The 25640-nt window shown below is 47.6% G+C and overlaps 1 long non-coding RNA gene across 4 annotated transcripts; it reads right to left on the bottom strand.

The window, feature by feature from the left end:
• Positions 1-22153: 22153 nt before the first annotated feature.
• LOC140850207 (uncharacterized) lies at positions 22154-24871 on the bottom strand. Of its 4 annotated transcripts, none has more exons than XR_012132893.1 (3): positions 24139-24871; positions 23865-23982; positions 22154-22734 (listed from the first exon to the last, which is right to left on the bottom strand). It is a non-coding gene; the product is annotated as an uncharacterized lncRNA (long non-coding RNA). The 4 variants fall into 4 exon arrangements; XR_012132892.1 differs by having other exon boundaries at positions 22156-22734; positions 23865-23979; XR_012132890.1 differs by having other exon boundaries at positions 22160-22734; positions 23865-23979; positions 24711-24871.
• Between the last annotated feature and the right edge of the window lie 769 nt (positions 24872-25640).

Below are 25640 nucleotides of genomic sequence, written 5' to 3'. Positions count from 1 at the left end.
CCATTTCATTGAGTTTAGTGCCCTGCTTCAGGCTGTAGGCATCCTTTACTACTCTGTGGGCTGTCATCTGAGGCCACCCCCAGGTCTGCTGCAATTGGCAGACCTGGAACTGGTGCAGGTGTGGTGACGCTGATGACCTCTTCATTGCTGGCTCGGAGCAGCCATCTCAGTGCCGCTGGGCAACTCCGGAGTCAAGTGCTCTGGGCCCAGGCTGCACATGGCAGAAGTGAATGAGCTGTATTAATAGTTTCCCCAGTACAATCCATCATCCCCTCAACAGTGCATTTCTGACAGTTAATTAGAATCCACACAGTGGAATGACGAACATCGTGTTTGAATGACAATCTACTGCTTAACAACAGATCAGACAGCCTGTTCTCTCTGTCACCCTGTACTTAAGTGTGCAGCCTGTTTAGCACTCTTTAGTCGATGATCCTGCCTAATGGCTTCAGATGGCTTAATCACATCGAGGGGTGGGACCTCTACCTGTCCATGGGCGGGGGTCCCAGGAGGGAGTGGAGGGAGACTGCCAGGGCCTGGGGCCACACAACAGTGCCTGTTCCTGGGCCCGATGGTGCGGTACAGGAAGAAGACGAGTCCCAGCAGCAAAGTTTGAGTTGGAATGGACCTCAGAGACACCCAGGTGTTTCACTAGAGGCGTAGAGAGGATGCACCACGGCCTCCTAACCGCCCGCCTGCTGTGCTCTCACTGCTCCCACCAGCTAGAGACGCTGCTGCCGCCGGGTTCAGGAGCCCCGCGAGGAGCCCTGCTGCTCTCCCTGACTCCTTGGCAGAGCTCCCAGAAACTGTCAGAGACCTGAGTCCGCGTCCAAGAGCAGCCCGCTGTTGGTCAGGTGAACGGTCTTCCAGTTGGGCTGCCCCCACAGTCTGCAGCCCCATAGAAAAGCAACCCCTGGAGGTGGCCTGGGCTCTCCCTGGTGGAGTGTGACTTCTGTTGTCGCACCCACACACTTGTGGGTGACCTGTCTCACCCCAGAGACTAGGGGTGTATACCTGTGCAGTGGGGGACCTAAGGACCTGGCTCTGTGGGGGTATCATTCAACAACCTGGTCTCTGTGGCCCCTAAGAGAAGTGCATGCCATATGCTCGTTTGGGGGTATACCCGGCTTTCCTGTGTGCACCCCCACCCTGGCTCCCGAAGTGGTTTCCAGGAAGTCCCTGGGATCAGAACCCCTCTCCACAGCACTGGGGGATTCTGGCCCCTACCATGGCATGAGGTCCATACACTTTGGCTGCCTGAGATTCTGTTTCCTCATCAATACATTGGGCATAAAATGTGTCTGTTCCTTGAATTCTAAAAGAAGTAAATAATGCAATCATGCAAAGTGCTCAATAAGTATGTGCTCTGAGAGAGAAAGTGTTCCCTTTTGTGAACATTCACCCTTATTCTTGGTTCCCCCAACACAGGCAGGAAGCTGCACTCTTGGGAGAGATGACACCTTCCTTTCATGCCTTCAGGAGTGGGCGGACATGTTTCTAGTCCCTTTCTGACTTAACAGAACCCTTTGCAGGCCTAAGGACATGACGTGTCAGGATTTTTAGAGACAACCAGAATTTGCTTTAGTCTAGCCACTTGGACTTAGGGGTATGGTGGTGTGCGGGCAAGAAGAAAGGCCTTAGTGTTCATGGTGGGCTGGCTTGTGGGTGTAAAAGACCTGGGCCGACTCTGGGCTTCCAGTGCTACCATCGATCCTGGTGCTGGACGATATGAGTACAGTTGGCCTCCAGAGCAGATGTGAGTGGCTCTGGCTCTCTGGGGAGGAGTAGACACACTGTAAATGGGGTTTATGCTTCTTGGGGGTTGGGTAGCCCTTATTAGCCTCCTGTCACCCCACCTCAAGCTGTTGGATGCTGCCAAGGTGCACACCCTCCTGGCTGCTTCCCAGTCATTCCACCAGGCCTGGGCCCAGCCTTGGTTTGCTGGGCCCGGTAATCTCTGGGCCCTCTGTGGCTGCACTCTCGAGGTCCCCTTGCTGAGTGGCATTTTATCCACCTTAAAAACAGCATTCCCCACCCTCTCACCCTTTCCTAACCCCCTCAGGGAGGTGTGGGTGGTTTATGAATGCCTGTTCAATCACAGACATTTTCAATCACGAGTCACACGTGGGCACAGGCAAGGGAATTTAAAGAACGTTTGATTGTCTCTGTGAGTGCTGGGCTTCCTCTTGTGAGTTTCAGGTTTTGTCCAGGTCCCAGTGTAAACAAGGGGCTCCCTGGGTTGGGGCTGTGACTTCCTCTGCATTCTAGCGCCTATTCAGCTGTGTTCCCAGAGCTTTCTGGCAGCAGGTGTCTCCACTCCAGACCCAGAGGGGAGCATCCCCACCTAGGGACAGGCTTCTCCTGTCTATCTTAGGAGTGAGGTGCCACAAGGTCTGGGGTCTCTAGCCTGATGCCCCATCAGTGTCCCAGCTTCATTCCATCCCCACCTGTCAGGAACGGCCCTTCCATCTTTGAAGAGCTCAAGCTCTGCAGGTTCTGTCTGCTGCTCTCCACGTATTGCTATGTTCTCTCAATTTTCAGTGGCCATTTATGTAGGGTCTTTAGAAGACAAAGCTGCCTGAAACAAGGCAGGGAATGGAGCCCCGCCTCAGTGTTTGTGGGGAACTTGCTCTTTGTCAGTTTCCTGACTCTCTGCTGTACCCGCTTCCCTCCCCTCCAGGGTCATGGATGTGTCTGTGTGTCCTTCCAGCAATGCTTCCTGCAAGCTTCTCTTCAGCCTCTAGGTTTTCTAAGTTCCAGACACCCCTGGGCTTAGAGGAGGCCTCAGTGAGTGGCAGCATCTAGGGAGACACTGTGACCTTGGAGGCAGGAAAAGTATTCAGGGAATAAAAATGTTTCTGGCCTGGACAACCAAACCAAACGAAAGCAGAGACCACTGCTTCAGGGGGTCTTGGAGCCGGGGTTTCGGTGCTTCTTCCTCCTGCCTGTGCTCCGTGGCCGTGCTGCGTGGCCTGTGCTCTGTGGCAGTGCTCCACACCACCTGCTGCCGGAAGACACAGAGGGAGAGACTCCGCGATGATAACTTCACTTCTTATCCAGTAACTATTTTCAAATTGCAGAGCACTTTTATTCAGTACATCACAATCGCTTTTCATATCAACTCACAGAGTTGAGCTGAGAAAAGAGAGGAGCAGGGGTCACAGGGTCCTCCTCACTCAGGAGGCAACTTGCCCCCAGGTGGCAGCTCAGCCGAGCTTCTCTGAGGTTTACAGGTATGGACGAGGTAAGTTAAGTTTATTCATTCATTCACTTATATATGTATCTATTCATCCATTCCAGACACATCCATGTAATATATATGATATGTATATAATATGTACACGTCTGTGAGCTAAATTTTGTGGGAAATGTTGCCTAGGAGGGCATAATCCAATAGGTAAAATGATGTAGTAATAAAAAATATAAAATGTGAGCATGTGAAATAAAGAAATAATGTAAGAAGTGGAGATAAAGATTGCCGTGAGCTCACACATGGAAGGAGGAATAAAACCTGATGGGAATCACGAGGACTGTGAGGAGTGGTGGTCTGCACTGGTGAGCATGTAGGGGGCAGAGGGGTGGGGACACGAAGCTAGAATGCACTTTGGGAGCTGAGAGAGGGTGAGGGCTTTGAAACGCTGAGCCAGGACAGTCATAATGGGATTGGGGACCGTTGAGATCCTGGAAGCACGTGAGCAGGGAGTGAGATCGTGACCCTTTGGCAGAATGGGGGAAAATGGGGGGGGACCCAGTTGAGAGGTGAGTCTTGTTTGAGGCCTCAGTAGTTAGCAGGTAGTGGGGTCAGCACTGACCCCCTGAGTCCTTGCTTCTCCCCCTGACAACAAGCAGCCATGTTATTGGAAATGCCCCATTTTCTGAGCAGAGAATGGAAACATGGAGAAGCCAGGGGATCCAGCCTGTTCCCGGGGGCCAGCACACGTGACTTGTGGCCAGTGTGCTGCCAGGCCAGTGTCCTGCTCACTGTGCTGCTCCAAGCGCCCAGCCCAGGGCTGACCCGCAGCTGCAGACAGGAGCAGGTGTCGCTGGGTCCTCCTCACTCAGAAGGCAACTTGCCCCCAGGTGGCAGCTCAGCCAAGCTTCTCCACGTCTCCCTTTTAGGACCCACTGTCCCCGGCAGCCTGGAGGATGGCAGACAGAGCAAAGGGCCGTGCTCCTGCTCCTGGCCCTCCTCACAGCAGGGCCAAGGGCGCTGGGCCTGTTGCAGGTGCCGGCAGCAGTCGTGACAGCAGTCTCTGCGGGGCTCACCTTTCTCCAGTACAAAGGAGGGGTCCACTGGGAGCACTTTCCCTGAAAAGAGCTGCTGTTGTCCCCTTCTTGTCAGGTGACAGCTTTGTCTTCAGATCTCCTTCCTTAATTGAGTCTTTGTCACTTCACTGATGGCAATTCACACGCCCAGTGCCTGGAGCTGCAGTGGATTGAGGTGGAGATAATGTGACTGGTGTGGGCTCTGCAGACTGCAAACCCGTGCGAGAGCCTTCTCTCCCCAGGAGCCTGGAGGTGGGGGCTTCCGGGTGCCATGCTGTATACCTGTATACAGTCCTGTATACCTGATCTATTCCTACTGTAGGTCAACCCCCTGTGCCCAGCCCCTGTGTGGGAAAGCACAGAGGAGTGACAGGCTAGGCTGGAGACACACAGACTGCGTAGACTGCAGGACCCTGGCTGCTCCCTCAGTCCCTCTCTCCCCTCCCACCCTTCCTCTCTCTCTCTGCTCTCTCTTTCCCTCTCCCTTTCTCTACCTCTCTCTCTCTCTCCTTCACTCGCTCTATCTCCCCCTTTTTCATTGACTCAGTCAACAAATACTGTGGTCTCTCACTACATTCTGGGCTCTGTGCTAGGGATCAGGGAAGAATGGTGAGTTGAAACAGACTCCATCCTTGTCCTCATGCAATTCACCCCAGAGAGTGGGAGAGACAACTGCTAGTCAAATAAACACCCAAGTATGTAATCGGGACGTGTGCACAGGCCAGGGAGCTGTGAGTCCCCCACAGGGCAATCTCGGTAATGGTCCGGGTGCTGGGTGCATGCCACCACCTTTATTCTTCATTGTTTGTGTACTGATGGTACATTATGTGTAATACCATATATGCATACACAGATGTTATATATATTACTATATTATACATACATATATGTGTGTATTTTAAATTGCAGTCCATAAAGTGTGATTTCTGGCAATAAGAATCACTGTTTAAAAGCTAAACATTGACAGAAAATGTAAATTCACTGTAGAAGATTTTACATGTTAAAAAGGGCCATGAAAATACTAGAAGAAAACATGGCTGAACACTATAATGTTTGGAGGGGTAAGGCCTTTCAAAAGCATGAAAGGAACGATGGTAATCCTGATCACATACATTGTAAAGCTTTAGGAACTCGTGGACAAAGCCGAGGGACAAGCGCGGAACTGCAGCCTCTTGCCTCACGTGCGGAGGTTGTTAGCACAGCCACGTGCAAAGGCGGGCAGCTGCACTCATGCCAGAATCCGGGAAGTCTTCCACACCAGTTTGTAAAGAGCTGCTGCTTCCCTGAGCCTCTGAGTGACCCGCACCCTGTCACCAGCGCCCCCAGGACCAGCCGCCCCTCCCTCAAACCCAGGAATCTAGACCAATGCCTGCAGGGGGCTGCTCAGATGCGGCAGCTGACTTTCATCCCGATTGGTTGATGCCCATGCTGCACACTTGCCAAAATATTTTGAATTTTGCCCCATCCTTAATGTGATATTACTGAGTGCTTATTAGGTACCAGGTACTGTCTTACTTATCTTAGACTCACTAACTCACATAATCCCCATGGCAGCTCTAAGAAGGATATTATTACTATGCCAGGTTGTGGATAAAGAAGCATATAAAGAGAGGTTAACTCCTCCACGGGTTATGCAGATTGTGGAACCTGGGCAGGCGGGCTTAGGAACCCAAACTGTACCACAGAACATGATTGCCTTTTCCAAATCAACAAGAGCAGGATGAACAACCCAATGGAAATAGAAAAATGGGGCGGGGTTTGAACAGGTGATTTACATGCATACACACATACCAAAGAGATACAGATGTACAATTAACCTATGCAAACATTTTTATCTTCACTAACAAATAAATGCAAACAGAAACAATAATGAGATATCTTTCTATCATCATACTGGAAAAAAATTAAAAAATAAGACAAAACCCAGTGTTAGAGATGTGAGAATTTGGACAATCTCAAGTGCTAATAGAAGGTGTCCTGACATTTTGGGGGCAGTTTGGTAATATGTCTCAAATATAAATGTGTTTACCCTTTGAAACAACAAGTCCATTTCCAGGTTTACCATTAGTAGAAAATTAAAGCGGTGCAAAAATGTATATGATCAAGGGTGTTTGTAAAAGTATTCTTGCTAACCACAAAACAATAGAAACAGCCTATTGTTGTTTCTGTTGCCTACTGATCATGAATTAGTACAGCAGATTATGCAAATCCTTACAGTAAAACATTGTAACTCTTAAAAAATGGTGATTAAAGTGAAATTACTTGAATGACATTTAGCATTAAATAAAGGCATAGAACAGCTTGTGCAGTATGATACCATCTGTAGAAAAATATATGCATATGTACTTGTGTGTAGGCAAGGGGCTAGTTTGGGCAGAAGGTCACTGAGAGGAAATGGCAGGTGTCTCCAGGTGTGGGAGACTTTTTCTTTCCTTTATTGCAGCAAATTGCATATTGCTTGAATTTTCAATAAAAAAAGTAAAGATATTTAATTAAAAATAAACTATCAATAAGATATTGACCATGGCTTCTAGTGGCAACTTCTGGTAGGCTTTGTGCTTCTTCAGAACAGGGTTTTCCAAACTGCAGGTTAAAGACCATTACTGGTTGTGAAATCAATTTGATGGCAGCAGTAAAACACAAAACAAACATGCAAAGTTAAGTGTTATTTTGTTAAAAAAACCTTTAATAAATATGTATGTGATTACTGGCGTTCGAGGTAAAGTCTTATCTCTAGGTCAAAAGCACTGCTTTGGAGGTATGCTAAAGATTGCTTCTGGTCAGCCAGATTCCTGAGATTCAGACACTGAGGAGGTACCCCCAACCCACCAACCCTCCGGGCAAAGAAAATAAAAGCTCAAATAGAAGTGGGCTGGCTTTTCTTGACCTGTGGCATCTGAGCCTGTCATAAAGCTGTCGCTCCCATCTCCTTTCTCTCTTTCTCTCTCCATTTATGCCAAGACACTAAAGGAACTATAGATCGTTAAAAGTATGTTGCTTACCAGCAGCATCAGGTAATACAGAGACAGCTTTTCCAAACAGAACCACTAGCTCGGTGAAGGCAGGGCTGCTTACAAAGCAGAACTGCCCACCTGCACCTCCAAGGAACATACTTGGAAATTCCTGGATGGAAAAGTGCAGGGCCACCTTGTAAGCCTTATGCAGGGAATAATTTAATGCTCCCTTTGACCAAATTCAGCATTATATTGGTAATGACCCAAAGAAGCCTATAGACAGAAAGACTGTGTATAGCAATAATGCTAATAACTCCACTAATAAAATATTATATAAATCAAATGCAAATATGATCTTAAGACAGCAAGCCATTGTAATGAGTTGTATTAATCATGCTTTTTTTTGTTGTTGTTGTTATTTTATGAAGTTTTGACATCTTGGAGTCCCGTGGATGGAGATTCCGGGAGATGGCAGTTGTCTGGGAGCCGGTCTTTGATGCTGAAACCAACGAAACCAGAGCCCATCTGCTACCTGCTCCTTGCATAAGGCTCCTCCAGTCTGGGACACCATCCCTCTGTCCTAAATCACCCCAGGGTCAGGTGCTGGACAACCAGGGATCACCTTGATCTCGCAGAGCCTGCCAGCCATACTCTTCTTGCTCAGTCCTCGGCCTGCTTAGCTGCTTCCGCCTCACCCACTCCTTCCCGCAACAACCACCCTAAAGGCTTTTGTTCACATCGTTTTCCTCTTGCTCTTACAGATCCTGGAACCTGGTGTTGCCCTGCATGGCGTGTGGGCCCCCTCCTCTCAGTAACAAACTACCTTTTCCCTAGCAATTCTCCCTGTTGGCCTCACTAGGCTTGATTTTAACAAATCCTGGATACATTTTAAAATGAGTGTCAATCAGTTCCAAGTAATGCGGGCACTAAAAATTCCCAGGTTTTTCAGAATTATTAACAGTGGGCTCAAGCCATTTGAAGATTTTCAGCCTTGTTTGTTAATAGATTTAAGACCTCAGAGAGCAGAGGAGGCACCTGGTGGTCAGTGGCATTTAAAGTCCATTGGAATGAAGTCCGGAGAATGGCCCAGTCGTGATCATTCTGGATTCAAACACTGCACCAATTCACTTTCAGAAGAGAAGTGCTCTGAGAAAATAAGAGTGATGTGCCTAAATATCAGCTTGACCAAGGCTGGCTCAAAGCCTTTCCGTGTACCTGGGATGTGATTCTCGTGGCTCTGGGGAGACGACGCTTGGCAGAGACTGTATGTGCCCTGTGAGGCTCTTCTGCTTCCCAAGCTTGCTGCCAGTCATGACCTGCTGACCTGCTGGGGAGGATGGCCAGAGAAGTTGCACTAGAAGATACTGTATCTATGTCTGGCAATAGACTTTCTCTAGACCCTGATTTCCTGGATTTCAGGAGAAGGAGCCATAGTTCAGTGATGTCTTGGTGGTCAGTGAAACAGAGTGCTAAAAGGGGAAGCATGCATGTTGAGAATTAAGTGTCCCAGCAAACAGAGAACCTCTCATATGTCCTCACAGTGGCAGAACTTCATGCTACGTGCCCCGTGGCTGCACACACATGCTGGGGGTTCTTGTGCTGAGTTCCTTACATTCCTTCCTGTCCAACCTTCACAAAGCTGTGTGGTGTTATTAATCCATCTATGGACACGGGGGCCGGGGCTCAAAGGACTAAGGGTCTCGCCTGAAGTACCAAACAAGTAGGGTCAGGGTGTGGATTTGAGCCGGGTCCGTCCCACACTGAAGCCCACGCTCTCAACCCAACCCACGCCACTCCGGCGGGATCCCTGCCAGGCCCAAACTCACCACACCTTTACTCCAGAAGGCCAGAGGGAGGCCAGCCTTCCTGAAGCAGTTTATCTTCAGTCATGTTTTCCTTCCCTCAAAGGCTACTGTACTCCATGAGTGACTCCGCAAGCTCGGGCAGGAGGCGCCCTGAGGATCGGCGCCACATCTCTGGCATTTTCAGGTAAGTCAAGTAGCCTTTGTTTGAATCCATGTGACTGTGCAGTTTCTTAGCCATGCGATTTCCCTGGAGTGCAGGCTGAGGGTCGGGGGCTCGGCCACAGGAGGCCTGCTGACCCCTCAGAGGGATCAGATCACATCTGTGTGACAGGAAGAAGCTTGCAGGAACCTGCACTGGACCCTCTGGAGCCCTCAGTACTCTTGGTAACACGTCCGTGCTACCTTGCTGTGCCTCTGCCTCCTGTCTGGCCCCCTTGTTCCAGAGGGGCCCAGATGGCGGATGCCATGAGGGCGGGAGGCCAAGGGAGGGGCAGGGACCACCGTGAGGCACAATCACACAGAGCTGGATTGAAATCACATGGTTTCCAACTTCAGTACCTTCCCCAAGACTCAGTTTCTCCATCTCCAAAGTAGGGGAGTCGTTTCAATCTCAAAGGATTGTTGTAAGACTTAAATGAGGTCAAGCAGGCAAAGCCCCTGATGTGCGTCGCTTCTGGCAGGCTCTCAGTAAACGCTGCTTATGCCCGCCTCCCCCGCCCTCCCTCCTCTTCCTGCCTTCTCTTCCCCCATGTCTGCTTTTCTTCCTCATTCCGCTCCCCAAGGTTCAGCCTGTAGGGCCAGGTGCTGTCTGGTGGGTGAGAACAGGTGAGGAAACGCTGAGCCCCTCGGCTGCACGGAGGCTGCAGAGCCTGGGTCACATCTCCTAATCCCTGCAGGCGGGACCAGGGCACATGGAGCCCCTTCATGTTGATGCCACATGGAGGGGGCGGGAGGGGGCAGAGGGGTGGCAGGCCAGGCTGTCTCATCACCCTCCCTCTCCTCCCCCAGAAAGAAGTGAAACTCCCGGAACTGGAAAGCAGAATCCTCCCTCACAAAAAGGAGGACAGTTAAAATTACTTCTGCTGCAATATAATAAAGGGAACATTACCCTCAACATCAGGAAATGACTCCATGCTTTCCCCCTCATGGTTGAAACCAGAGGTCCTTACTGCTGCTGGCTCACTCGTCCAAGCATTAATTTCCTAGTATGAATAAAATTAATATTTAGCCAATTTCTTTTGGTCATAAAGTTGTGCTTTCATTACCAAGGTTAACAGCCTGTTGAAGACACCTCTTTTTGGCAGGGTGCCCACAGAGCTGGGACTGGCTAATGCCACCTGCTGGGGTTAAGGGCCGACTCATGCCTCAGTCCTGGCCCTGGGGCCCTGGGTGTCAAGTTCTCCCACTTGTCTGACCTCCAGCTTAAAGCTCACCTGTCCCAGAAACCCTCTCTGATTAGCCCAGAGCATCACTGCCCCCCATGAGAGAACTCTGTTCTCTCAACATCTGTGCACAGTTTGTGACGGATACAATCTAATAGGGAAGAGAACCAGTTGCACGGGGAACCATCAGCCAAGTGGCCTCGCCCAGTGTGGGGTCAGGATGGTTTCCTGAAAGATGTCATGTCCAAGTGTCTTGCATGAACTGAAGGATGAGTAGTAGCTACTTAGGTGAAGCAGAGCTGGGGGTGGAGAAGGAAATGCTCCATACCGAGGGGTATGCAGGCTGGACAGGACTTGTTCTAAGAGCCCCAGGAAGAGCACAAGGGGACCAGCAGGAGCAGGTCACAGGGCCTCAATGTCCCAGTTGGGGCCCTAGGATACTTGGCTGTAGAACCAGACTCCTCCAGGTCTGCTTTGTGCCTCTTCTCAGTGTGCATCCCTCTAGGCCAGGGGCCGGCAAACCACAGTGCACTGGACGAATCTAGCCCCATTATTTTTGTAAATACAATTTTAATTGGAACACAGCCATGATCATTCATTTGCATACTTCCTACAGCTGCTTTTCGCCTCCCACTGCAATATTAGTGGCTACAACAGAGGTCGGATGACCCACAGAGCCAATGTATTTACTCCCTGGTCCTTTGTGAAAAATGTTTTCTGACCCTGTTTTAAACTCTTTCTGCTGCATGCAGTGAACCCTCCTGATGCTTGATGTCAAACAAAATATTCCTGTCCTCTGTTCTGGGTTGTTGAGTGCCCCTTAGCCAGTGCTAAAGTGTTAAGGATCAATAGGATTCTAAAATGAAACATAGGGCCTTGGCTGTCAGACTCCCTGTGTTGAATCCTGGCTTGAAATAGTCACTCACTAATGACTGAATAATGATAATAATAGTAGTAGTAGTAGTAGTAGTAGTAGTAGTAGTAGTAGTACTAGTAGTAGTAAATTTAGTAGTAGTAGTGTTTCTATTTCCTCATCAATATTTGGCTGGGCTTTTGAAATATTTTATTCCATTTAACTTCTCACAAAATATCTTGGATATAAGCATTTTTTGTTCCCATTTTACAGATGCTGAAACTAAGACTCAGGAAAAGCGATGAGCCTGGATTACTTAAGAATTGTGTTCAGTTTCTGGCAAGAAAAGAGGATATGTAAAACCAGTAGCTTAACAAAGCTGAAGGTTTCCCCTTGCCATGAATCTAGGGATCTAGGAATCTAGGGGTGGGTGATTTTGTCTCATGGCAGGTGATGTGATAACCCTACTTATATTTATATTTGGCATTTTTATCACCTCAATTCCAGATTTCAGATCTCCTCAGGGACCAAAACAGTGCCTGGGTCTCCACCCACCATGTTCATGTCTTGTTAGGAGCATTAGGGAAAAGGGCAAAGAGGTATCTCCCTCCAAACATCATACCAAGTCTTCTGCTTGCATCTCACTGGCCAGGATTTAGTCATCTAGCCATAAGTACTTGCAAGGGCAATGTAGTTTTCTGATTGGCACATTTTTACCCTTAGATGTAGGGAGATGCTAGTAACAGAGATGGGTGGAATGGGTACTGGGAAGGCTGCTGGCAGTGTCTGCTGCATCCGCCACTTTGGTTCTCCACCTTCTGTGGACAGAGGTCTTCCCACATGGATGACTCCATGCCTCTGTTCCTAAGGCAGACCCGCAATCTTGCCCAGTCACTGCATCCCGCTTATGGTCCAGGTCCTTGTATTGCAGTGTTATGGGCCGACCTCACCATCGGTCTCAGATACAGCTTCCTATAGGCTGGTGACCATGAACTGAAGGTAGGTAGGTTTGCTCTCAATCTACCCAATTTGTCATTGTGGAGAATTAAAATAACCACAGTTAAAAAAAGCAACTTTGCATTCATGAAAGGGGGAATGAGAAGCACATAAATGACTGGTCCATAGCAATGCTCAGACCCTGCTAGTGAAGCACAGAGGAGACTCGCTCCCAACCATGGACCTGGCTCCTTGGTGGCCATGTGGCTGCCCCTGCAGCTCTCCGAGAGCGGCTCCCTATCCCCTACGGTCTCTGGCTCTGCCTCAGGAGGTCCTCCCTGCCAGTCCTCATCCTGCCTCCTTGGATGTGGGCACTGGAGAGCTGGTCCTTCCCGGGGATGCCTGGTTTAACACCCTGAAATGAGTGTGCGTGAGGCCAGAGAAATGAGTACAGTTCAGGACTTCTGCAGTTTATGGCAGACTGGGCTGGAGGTTTCTTTAGAAATACAGTTCTCTCGACCCAAATTGGCTTCCAGTCTATTTTTTTCTGAGCATTTTAATGTACAAATAACCACAGCCACATTTTTTCATGTCTAGACATCCTTTAAGCCAGAATATTTGTGTACTTTTTACTCATTGGCCTTTGTAGCTTGGCCCATCCCCTTAGCTTATGAATTAATGATGGCTACGACAATACCCCTAATCAGCCCTCTGTGGGGCATGGACTCCCATATCTGCAAAAAGCTCTTAATAAAAGGGCTGATAGAGGGTTGGGTTGGGATCTTCGTTTATCTTCCACTAATGTTCCCACTTCACAGCCCCTTTTATAACTATTGCAGCTTGTTGTACAGCCGTGTTCAGCTATATTTTAGCTTTGCAAAAACTCATTCAACTTATGCAGGGCACAGGAAAGAAAATGGGGTATTTCTTTCCCACCCTGCTTGCACACGTGCTAGCTCTAGTTGAAGTCCGTCTCTCTTGTAAGATTTTGGTGAAAGTGACAGAGGGTGTCACATCACCCCAGCATTCTGCTTTATTTCTTCTGTCTCTCCAGTGCTGTCACTCAGAGGGCGTGTGCCTATCTTCCCAGGGAGCAACAGGCAGCCTTGACCAGTGCTGTGCTCCTAAGGCTCACCAGCATCCCAGGGAGGGTCTACACCTTGAGCTCTATTTGCAATCCGTTTGCTCAGATGGCATTTAAAAAAGGAAGACTGGAGACACCTTGTATACTGCTTCAGCCTATTCACTAGCCCTCAGTAAATAAAGCAGGATCACCACTGTTTTCATAAATAAGGACTGAGCTTCTCCTCTGTGAGGCATGGCCCATCCCCAGCCTCAGGAAGCTCACAGCCTGTGCACACACACTGTGTGGGGCTCCGGGAGCTACTCACATAGCCCTGCATTAAAATCTGAGTCAAGTCTGGATTAGAGACTTTGAATACATATTTTAACTTATGGATCATTTTCTTCATCAGGAAAATAAGGATGACTATGTTACTTGGATTGCAGAATTGTAGGTATTAAATTAGATGAGCTATACAAGGCACTTAGGGTGATATTTCATATGTAGTACATGCTTAAAAGCTGATGGTAAAGAAGAGAATGTGCAAAGTCTTACGGAGGCAGAGCAAGAGCTCTGACCTGGGAAAGGAAGGCTTCTCTGAAGATGGGCATCTATGCTCGGTCTTGAAGGAGGAGGTGGAGGGAGGTGCCCAGGAATATGGTCCTCCAAGTGGTAGAGAGGAATTTTGTGTAGCCGTGCATGGGGAACAGGAGCAGGAAGGGAGGTCGGTGGTGCTTGTGGGTGAGAAGCCGTAGTGAGAAGCCCTGTCTGTAGCCATAAAGGGCTGATCTCCACCCTGCTGGCCACACGAGACCACCTGTAATGAGATTTCCTGGGACCAGCATGACAGATGGTGTGTGGGGGTGAAGGTCAGTGTGACAAGTCCGTGGTGAGGGTCTTGGGGAACAGAAGACACAGACTGAAGAGAATCTCAGGTGACCGCTGTGGCAACAAGGGCCCATGGGGGCCAGGAGGGGTGGCTCCAAGGTCCCCAGTTTGGGTGAGTGGTGTAAAGGTTACTGAAGGACAGGTGGGCTGGGAGTCGGTGATGAGTCTAGTCCTGGATGTGTTGGGTTTGGGGTGCCCACGGTGTGTCTACGTGCAAATTTTTCCTCCCATCCCTTCACATTCTCCCCTCACCTAGCTGTTCCAATGGACACAAGCATGCTGGCAAGGATTGTTGGAGGAAGAGAGAGGTGGCAGGCAGGTTTGTTTGACATTGCTGATTGCCCAGGAGGCAGCCTCGACACCCACACTTGTCCCTGGACGCCAAGGACTGCACTGTGATCCCTGGAGTGTGTTGACATCAATGCTTTTGCTCCAAGGAATTGGACCAAAAGAAACATGCATCTACCTTGGGCTAAATTCCTTCCTTGTGCTGAAGAAAACTCCAGATACCCCAGCCACTGGTACTGAGTTTGAGTCATTCTTCTGTGAGACATTGTAAAGAATTTGCAATACTTTCAAGCCAGTAAGAAAGGGCAAAGAAAGCTCTCTGCCTTTTCCCATTGCCCAGCTTTGTGGCCCCCACCCAGAACTCAAGCCATGAGACCAGGGCCTGCAGCTGCTCCTGTTGGGGGGATGATAAAGGAGGGAAGAAAAATTACAGGCTTATGAGAGCCTTCTGTGCCCCCTAATAATTAAGAATCCTTCATTTCCAACCTATTTTATTTCAGTTTTTGCCCTGAACTTGAAACCCAGGTGAGTTGACAGCTGCAGGGGTTGGGTGGGGGGATGTTGCACGCACACCCAGCATCAGATGTCAAGAGTGGTACACTTAAGGGAGGGGCCAGGGACAGAGTTTGGGTCTACCCTCTTTGTATTTATTTATTTTCTATTGCTTTTAAAGTATATTTAAATTTTTGGTAATTATGCAAAGAACAAACATTTAAATTTTTTAAATATTATAAAATACACATAAATAAAAGGGTAAGTGTCTTTCACCAGCCCATCTCATTGCCTTTGTCATTTTGGAATATAACTTCCCAGAATGTAGGCATTTCCAGAATGCTGAAAAATACCTTTTAAATAATACATAAGATACAAATCCAAGCGGAAAAATGTACAAATCATAAGTTTACATCTTTACAACCTGAACACGCCTAGGTAATGAGCCCACAGTTCAAGAAACAGAATATTACCAACACTCTATTTATGTTTAATGTCATTACTGACTTGAGTGGGACTACAGTTGCCATGTTACTATTAATTTCCTAGTTGAACAAACAAGTTTATGATAAATTTTCCGCTCCTTTCCTGAGTTAATTAAATTAATCTGATACTTTTATTATCCCATTTAAAAAAATTAATTAGTTATGCATATCTTTTATTATTTTTTCCCAGTTACTATAGATAGTACAATGTACATCTTTGACCTCTCACCATAAAATAAAAATGATGTTTTTACCAATTCTCTGATGTTGCTAGAATTTTAGAATATTTCCATTCCATTTACCCCTGGTTCCTTTTGCTTTATTATTATTATTATTATTATTATTATTCATTTTAATTCTACATATATTTGAAACTGTACAAGACATCAATATTATTTTTTTCTACAGGTGATATTCATTTTAATTGACCTATATATTTTTACTTTCCAGTTATTTTCATTTATTCATGTGATTCTGTATTTCCACCTAGGACATTTCCTTTCCACCTGATAATGCTTTTTAGTATGTATTGTAGTTAAGGCTTGCTAGCCAAATATTTTATTTATCCAAAGGCTTTTAAAAAAATAATCATCAATTTTAGAGGATTCTCATCTTTTTCTTACAATGTTTTAAAAACAACACTCCATTATTTTTTATTTCAATCTTTTGAGAAGTCAGCTCTTATTATAGTTTATTTGAAGGTAATTTTTTAAGCCCTGGTTATTTTTAAGATCTCTCCCTCCCACTCTCTCTTTTCTCTCCTTCAGCAGTTTGACTATAATATGCCTAGAGGTGTACATTTTTGGGTATTTATCCTGCTTGAGGTTTGCTGATTTCTTAAATCTGTGAGTTGTTATCTTTTATCAGTTTTCAACCATGATTTCTTTGAAAATTGCTTCTGCCACATATCTTCACGCCTGTCATTCTGCTGCCCCTTGTTATACTCATTCTAATCCTATGGAGTGCGTCCTGCATGTCCTGATCTCTGGGTGCATTCTCCATTTATTTTTCTGTGTACTTTCCTTTCATTTCCCTTATAGTTCACTAACTTTGCATTTGGCTATATTCAATATAACTTTAAATGTACTGATTGAATAACCGATACTTAATTGATTACTACTCAAATATTGCATTTTTCACTTACTGACTGGTTCCAATTATACATGTCAAAATCCCCATCTGTCATCTATATTGTTGCTCTTTTCTACTATTTATAAAAATCTTAATCATAGTTTTAAGTTTTTGCTGCTAACTCTAACACCAGATCCATTGGTCTGTCTGCTTTTTCTCTTAATGAGTTGGCATTTTGTTTTCTACTTTGCCTGTCTAGTGATTTTTGTTTCATTGTGTACCACATATTGTGTATAGAAGAGCTTTAAAGATTCTAGGAGATGTTTTATTCCTCTACTTACACTTCATTTGCCTCTTTTAGGTAGAAGGGGGGGAAAGATTATCTCTTCAATGAAATAAGTTGAATTTTGCTGGATTGTCATTTTAATAAGACTTGGTTCACAAAGGACTAGAGCAGAGAGGCCTACATTCAGAGGTGGCAGAAATCTGTGCAGGGATTTTTTTCTGAGCTCGTTCCCAAAGGCTGGGATGCTGTGGGCAGGGTGAGTCTATGTGAAGTCTGCCACACAGCAGTTGCTATGGGTTTGAGGACAGAAGGAAGGTACTGGAGTTCAACAGTGCTGAGAGATACTAGAGTTTAGCCAGAGTAGGGATAACTCATATGCCCAGGAATCTGGCAGAAACACAGGAGGGGCCACAGCTTTGGAGGCAGGACCACTCTGTAGAGTCAAGGCTAACAGTAATTAAACATTTAAAAATAATTTTGGATTTGGAGTTCGAGTTCTGCCAGTTAGAGGGGCTTGCTTTTCTATAGATTCCTATCACAACAACACATAATACCAAGATGGTGTTTAAGGCAGTTCACCTATAATTGAGTTAGTTATTAGAACAAAAATTTACTCTTCAGAAGAACATAACAGAATCCTGAATTTTATGATGCATGATCACAGTACCCATGTATAATAAAATATTACTAGAGAAACAAAGAAACAGGAAAATTCTGTTCACTGGCAAAAAATAAAGTCAATGAGTAAAAGCTTACACTGGGATAGCTCATGTGTTGGGCATAGTAGACAAAAAGTTCAAAGCAGTTATTGTAAGTATGTTAAGGGACTTTTTAAAAATTAATTTTAATGAGTGAACAGATAGGTACTGTCAACAAATAAGTGGAAATTACAAACAAGAATCAGAAAGAAATTCAGGAGTAAAAACATAGTGACCTAAATGAAAAAAAATTCACCAAAAGGGCTAACTGACAGATTGGACATTGAAGAAAAAATAATTAATCCCTGAATTAGAAGACAGTTCAATAAAAATTATTCCATGTGGAGAACAGAGAGGAAAAATAAATGGAAAAAAAACACAGTGCCATTGATGGGAGTCTCTGAAAAAGTAGGTAATGATGGCATAGCTGCAAAGATCTTCTGATGAAACAATATGCCACTTAGAGGGACTTGCTTTTCTATAGATTCATATCACAGCAACACATAAAACCAAGACTAATGTACCATAAGTTTGAAGAAAAACGTAAATGTACAAATCGAAGAAAACCAAAAATTCCTCAGGATAAATACAAAGAAAACCACACCTGGGCAAATCCTAGTCAACTCCTAAAAATCAAAGATGATCAAATCTTGAAAACAGTTGGAGCAAATAGACCTGCCGCATACAGGGCAACATTTTACAGAATTGAAAGGAGAAACAGAAATCATATCAACCCAGAATTTTATATCCAAATCCCTCAAATATAGCTGCAAAGATAAAGGGAATTTCTGATAATGCAAATTGTGAGGATTTGTTGCCAGCAGACTAAACTGAAAGAAATACTAAAGGATGTTCTTCAGGCTGAAAGGAAATCATACCAGGTAAAAATTGGGACCTGCAGAAAGGAATGAAAAGCACTAGATATGCTAAATATAAAACTGCTTTCTTTTATTATCTGTGGCAAGATGGCAGATTTTGACCTGACCCACATTTGTGTTCAATAGTTATGGACTAACCATTGCAGTTAGAGAGCAGAAATTGTTGGACTGAATACAAAGGCGACAGTCATCTTCTACCATGGAGAGGGCATGGATTTTAATAGGCAGAAAGCAAAAGGAAGGAAATTGCCCACTCACCCTGTCTGGCTTGCCCTCGCTCATCAGCTCAGCCTTCAAAGTCGGTGGGTGTCCAGCACTGCCCTTGAGAGTTCCAGAGCCTCTGACTCCAGCTTAGGAATCCCACAAGACTCAGAGCCCACGAACGTCTTGAAGGGGAGATGCATAGTGATTTTGAGGCAGGCCCTCTTCTGGTGGTGGGTCTTTCTTTCCTGGGTACAGCAAGTCTTCAGGGGACTTCATTCTGGCTTTAGAAGATTTAGGCCATGCTTTGAGTTGCTTCCTTAGTCTCCTTCCCTGACTTCAGAAAATGTCCAGTTGTGTGTTTAAGGTATTTCACATACCCAACTTGTGCTTCAGCCTCGCACAGCTAATGAAAACTCTTGTAGTTATTCATTCCTCCAGCAGCGAGGCCAAGGCCTTGCACTGATCCAAGCCCAGAATCCAAAGCCCACTGGGGAAACAGCTTGTGACTGTCAGCTCACTTGGCAGGCTTCTTTTCTGTCTGGAATATTGATACCTTTAAAAATATGATATTTGTAATTTTTCCTGTTCTTTTTTCTGGTTTTCCTACTTATTTCATTTACTGCAGAAGAAGTATTTTCTTGTCTTGATCAGGTGGTTGAGAAGGCCAGAGTATGGGGTGCTGTTATCAAACGACCGATTTGGAGTGCACACATTATCAAGGGTTGAGGGAGCTGCCTAGGCGTGGGTGAGCACATGGGCTAAGGACCTTCACTACAAGCACAGGGCAAGGTACACATATATCAGCTCCATGCCACAGAATCCACACTAAGCAAGTGTAGGTTGGTAAGAAAGATCCTAATTTCTAAAGTTCATGTTGCATCCACAATGCCATGCTGCCTGCCTCTTGGGAGAGTTCCTGGAAGAGATTTAAGTGTTGGAGAGAAAGGTTTGTGGTTGGTGAGGCACACAGCCATGCGTGAGTAAGAAGACTCACGGGGCAGCTCTGCCGTCTGCTAACGTGTAGTTTGGGAAAAGGTATGCAAGCTTGAGCATCCTCGATTTTCCCAACTGTGAAATGGGGAAAACAGAATTATATATCTCTCGGGGATGTCATGAGGATTGAAGATAGTTTGGAGAAGGTATTTGCCAATGCAGCCCTGGATGAATGGATGTCCTGTTCACGTTTGAAGCACAGACACTGCTGTTACTTAGGCTAATAACCACAGAAGACTCGGACCAGGAAAATGACAGTACCAGAGATTTCCTCTTAGATCAAAACAGCATTTGGAGGCTGGGTCTTACAGATTTAAAAATCGTCAAGAAAACAGTTAGGGGCTGATACCCCCAGGATGGACCAGAGACAGTGCTCAGAGAACGTGGGCCATTGGGCGAATTGAGAAGTCAAGTTCATTCCAGGACAGGGTTTAACCTCCTGGGGCATCCGCCACTTGGCCATTTTCCTGCACAGCATTTTCTTAGTCTCACCTGAGAAGAAGAAAAGGCCCAGGAGCCCTTCCCCCAGGTGAGCCTCAGCAACTCCAGCCTGGATTGGAGTTGCTGAAATGAGTCCTTCTCCTGGTGATTCATCTGCCCAGTTATTTTGTCCCTGAAATAAAGTGTCCAATTTCTCCTGCAGTTTTTAGGAAGCTGTTTTCAGCTGAGTCTCCAGCTGGATTTATTTTTTAAGAGATTATTCTGCGGGTCATGGCTGGAATGTGCTTTAAGGCATCCTGGGCAATTTTCTCTCTAGCCAACACTTAGGCACTCTCCTCTGCCTGAGGAGGCCGGGCTGCATGAGGAGGCAAAGGGGGGGCTCCTGGGGGAGGCTGGGCAGGTCTCATTCAGCCAGGCCAGTGCTGCCTGACGTTTCTGTGTCCAGGCTTTGGCTCAGAGACTGACCTGGGAAGTTCATGGGGCTGCAGCCAAAGCACCTGCATGCCTTGCTGTCATCACCGAAGTCAGGAAGGCAGAGGCTGGGTGGCCACACGTGCCTCTCCTGCACCATGTTCCTGTCCCTCTCCTCATCTGCCCCTCAGCATGCCTGAGTGAGGCTGCACCTCCCCTCAGGGGCTGCTCGGGCCTCTGGGATCTGGGGTGGCAGCAGAGGATAGATACTGCTGCTCTGAACTGAACACCAGCTGTTCAATATGTGAATATCACCCTGCCTGGGCTGCCCTTATACTAAGACGTGGTGAGCGGGAAGAGGTAGTCAGGGCTGGAGGCAGTTGAAGTAGAGGATGGAGTGCCTGGGGCTCTTTCTAGGCCAGGCTCAGCCAGGTAAGGGCCAGACAGTATTTCAGACTTTGCGGGCCATGTGTTCTCTCTCACAACTACGAAATGCAGCTGTTGTGGGAATATCAGCCATCGGTAGTTTATAAGAGCACCTGAGTGCCTGCTGTACCAAAACAGGCAGCAGGCTGGACTTGGTCCAAGGCTATAGCATGGGCTACCCTGCCCTGGGCCCAGGCCAGCCCCTTGCTGGAGCATGGTGCAGATTCCCAGGAGGTCATCTCTCCGTGCTCCTAGTGGGGACACGGCAGCCCAGGCCTAGGCCACACACCACCCTAGAGAAGGACATGCTGCTCACAGCAGATGAGGCCCTGCTTTCCTGCATCCTAGCTTGTGACTCCCACATCCCTGGAATGGAAGAGTCTTGGAGACCCTGCTCTGGTCACCTCCCCAGAGCGCACGGCCCTGAGGTAGGAGGGCCCATGGCGAGAAGTTCTCACCAGCTGGCTCTATCTGCTCTCCTCCGCTGAATATCTGCCCTGCTCACAGCCAGAGGCTGGTTTCCTTAATGTTGTTCCTTGCCTAATTGTTTGGCTACAACATGCATTGAGTACTCACCTGTCTTGTGCTGCACACTGGGCTGAGCCCTGGGGGTGCAGTCATGAGCCAAGAGCAGAGAAACAGCAGGGAGGTAAGGACATCAGTGAGAACATCACAGAAGGCAGCCGGGGCCCCACAGGCAGGCCCATGGTGGACTCTGAAGCCCCCTCCTACTGAACCCCGAGCCACCCTGGCTTCTGCTTCATCTAGGGAAGAATGAGGTGTCAGCAGGTGGATCAGTGGGCAGCCAGGGCTCCCTTGGGCATGCCACCTGCTTGGTCCTTGACCCTATGGCCATAGCAAGCCTTGTCTCATGGGGATTTTCCATGCCTGATTGTTTTCACACGTGTCCTCTTGAGGCCTGACCCAGCTGCATCACTTACCCATGACATGACCTTGCAAATTCCATCCAACTCTCTGTGCCTTGGCCTCCTCCTCTGTATCCAGCGTGATAACTCCTGCTTTGTAGGTTGCTCCGAAGATTAAGTGAAATGATGCTGTGGCAGGCTTACTGCTCTTCTAGCTCAGCGCCCGCCTTGTCAGGTAGGCACAGCAGGTTCACCTTCTCCTTGCTGCGGAAGAGTGATTTGAGCCTCAAGAATAGAATGACTTGCCCAAGTGAATGAAGAGCTGAGATCCCACCCAAAGGTGTTCTGCCAGTGGAGATAAATCAAGTATGTTACATCCATGGAATAACACACTTTTCAGCTATTAAAAGGAAATATGTCAACACTCTGTAGGCACCAATAAGGAAGGATCTCTGAGTGCTGTGATAGCGGAGCATCTAGGTACCCGTGCCAGTGCTCCAAGCAAATACCCTGTGTAGTCAGGAACTGGGGGGTCTCAGGCCAGGCCTCCCCAGTGGTCTGGCTGCTTCAGGAACTGCTCCTGGCACAGAGGATAGGAGGGGGTTAGCAGGGGGCAGCCAGCTCTGCTGCAAAGGAGAGGAACAGTCTTAGGGACAACCAATTAAACCTAATTCAATCGATGGAAATATTTGATTACACCAGTGTAATTTATTATGCAGAGTTGCCCTTTCTGACGAATGGAAGCTGTTTTGATAAGTGGGATTGTAACAGAAGGGGTTTCAACAGGCAAACAAACCCAGCTGGGAGCCTGCCTGCAGCACGTCAACAGGATGAGGGGCAGGCCCAGGACCTGGGGAGAATGCCCCGAGGAAGTCGGATCTCTGCCCTTGAGACCAGGCCGCTGACCTTGAGCACGTCGGTCCCCACCTCCACACCGTCCCACCCAGTGAACAGCAGCAGCGATGCTTACACTTGCCGAGTATTTGAACATTGCAGGAAAACACTTCCATAATCTTTTCAGTCTTCATTAAGCACAGTCTGGAAAACCCTTAATAGTAACAAATCTTTCTGTTGGGCCAGTATTTTTATATTTTTAAATATTTTTCATGTCTATGCTCCTGATGGTTCCTTACAACATACCTGTGAAGTCAGTGAAGATGGGTATTCTTGTCCTTGTTGGACAGGTGAGAGCAGGAAGCATAGAAGGGTTGAGTGTCTGCCAAGCCACCCAGCCAGTTACCCACTAAGTTACCTGGCCAGTCACCCACTAAGTCAGCCATCCAGGCCACTCAGCCAAGTCACCCTGCCAAGTCACCTACTAAGTCACCCAGCTAAGCCACTCAGCTAAGATACCCATTAAGCCACCCAGATAAGTTATCCACTAAGTCGCCCACTAAGCAACTCAGATAATCCACCCAGCCAGTCACCCAGCTAAGCCACTCAGCTGAGTTACCCATTAAGCCACCCAGCTGAACCCCCCAACCAAGTATTTCACTGTCAACCCCTAAGCCACCCAGCTAAGGCCCCCAGCTTTCACTCAGCTGTCACCCGATTGTGGAGCTGGCACTTGAGCCCAGCTCTTCCACCCCAGTTCAGTACTCCCCCTGGACAAGTTCATATCACCGTCCTGGAAAAAAAAAGGACCCCACTCCACCAAGTCCTCTATTGAGTAGTGTCTAAAGGTCAGGAGGAGGTGCTATTTCTTTCCAGAACAAACAAATCATAGTAGGAGGAATATGGGTCTCAAATCCAGGAAACCCGGAGTCTAGTTTCCGGCCTGCTCCTGTTACTGTGCGGCCCAACCCTTTGAATCCTTGGGTGTTATACATTTCTTAATTTCCCCCCACAAACGACCGTGAATAGGTGGTGTGAAGCCCAGTTGCAAAGTAGTTTGCTCCAAGCCCCGACCCCGCATGTGTGAAAGCTGACACATGTCACGTCACCTCTCTGCGGCTGTCCTCATCTACACCAAGACCAGTGGGCTTAGGAGTTCTGGGAGGACCTCAGGGCTCTAACTGCCAAGCCTCAGAGCATCTTGTTCCCCACTGGAAGCTGAGGGAAGTAACCCCCATGGGCAGGCAGCCTCCTGCTGCAGGTTGGAAGGATGCCGGTGAGGGAGTAAGGGATGCAGGGATGATGACGTGGCGACCAGCTTGGGGGGAACCTCAGATGACATACCTCACACACCTGTTCAGTCCTTTGAGGAGGGGCAGGGTGGTCTGCCTCCTGGGCTCTGTCTGCTTTGGGCCTCATCCGCTGATCAGAGAAGAAACCTTCCTGAGTTGCTTGACTCCTGCTGTCAGAAAGATCATCATGTGAAACCCTTGTCTTACTGAGGGGAAACTGAGGCCCAGAAAAGTTAACTAACTTGCTCAAGGCCACACAGTAGGTTAACAGGAAACCAACAGAACCGACTCCAGATGTAGGTGTTGTGACAAAGATTATTGCTCACCTTCCAGTACCTTCTCTGGCCCTTCCCTTCTGGCAGTTAAATTGCCAGTGGAAGGAGCAAAGCTGTAACAATATTGGGACAACTCCATTCAAGTGAGGGTTTTGGACATGGGGTTTTGGAGGCTTCACACTAACACTGTCCAAGGCTAACAACCCCAGCATAAGTCTTGCAGCTCTCAGAGCTCCCACGGCACCCGCAAGTGCTGTCTCCTCCTAGCACCCACAAACTGCGCCTAAGCCCGCACAGCCTGTGGCAGAGGCCAGCCGCTACTCCCTCCGGGACAAGGAAGAGCCTGGGCTGAGGCAGCTGCAAGCACAGGGCAGAGAGAAGAGTGAGCAGGTCTCAGAGATGGAGCAGCGTTCCGCTGGCCGTAACCTGGAAGGAGGGGTCCAACTGACAAGTTTGGGAAGCAGTCGCAAGCCATTGACTTAATTGTTTTCCTGTATCTCCATGTGTTGATACTTATTACTTGGCTTGTTATCTGATGGTTATTTGATCTATGTTTTGTAATTACTTCCCTTCTATCTTTCCCTCAGATGGTCATTCTTTTTTATTTGCTTTGAAACACGGACCTACATTTTCACAGGTGCAGGACTCAATTATGCTGCCAACTTTCCCGTGGTGTTCAGTGAAATGGCTGTCATGGTCTGGATGCCTTGTCCCCTGCGCCACCCTGGTCAGGGAGCCCTCCCAGCCCTGAGCTTTCCCCACTCCTTGTCAGCTTGGACCCCGGGCTCTTCGGACACACGTCATAGTCGGAGGCACGTCATAGTCGGACGCACGTCATAGGCGGAATCACGTCATAGTCGGAGGCACGTCATAGTCGGAGGCAGCCACCAATCCGCGGAAGCCAAGGGATACGTTGGCATGACGACGGGGTGGGGCCGAGCCTAGGCGTTAGAGTGAGTGGCCCTTTGACACCAGTGCTTCAGAGTGGACTCTAAGCGCGGTGCTGTACCTTGGAGGTCTCGTCCGTCTTTTCCTTCCCCGACTCCCTGCTAGACTTTCGTGGACAGAAAGCTCCGGGTAACCGACTCCACATCTCCGGCTACCGACAGAGCGTCCACATCCCCGCCTAGCGACAGAGAGCGTAGAAAAGGACTGCGCCCAGCTGATCCACCGGCTCCTGCTTCGTTTCTGCTGAGCTAGACCCAGCGAGCCTAGAGAGTTGGGCTGAATAACTAGTATTTTCATTTAATTGGATTTGAAGAAAGAACATATATATACGGGAACAACCACAATCTTTATAAAGGTACCGTTCCTGCAAAAATATTAGTCTCCAAAGCAAAGGTTGTATTTGTATTGTTGGTTAAAAGTTGTATTTTTAAAGAAGCCTAAGTTCTAGTGGGAGGGGAGCTGTTCCTGCTTCCACTTTTGTCCTAAAGTCAATATAGCAGTGAGACTGATCTTTAAAAGTTATGAATCAGGTAATGTTGCTTCTCTGCATAAGAATCTACTGATTTTAGAATAAAAAAAATCAAATTCCTTAATGTGACCAGAGG

Source organism: Manis javanica, chromosome 6, assembly GCF_040802235.1.
Source record: "Manis javanica isolate MJ-LG chromosome 6, MJ_LKY, whole genome shotgun sequence".
Taxonomy (NCBI): domain Eukaryota; kingdom Metazoa; phylum Chordata; class Mammalia; order Pholidota; family Manidae; genus Manis; species Manis javanica.
The sequence above is the reverse complement of the archived record's forward strand: the minus strand, read 5'-3'. Positions and strand labels throughout refer to the sequence as shown.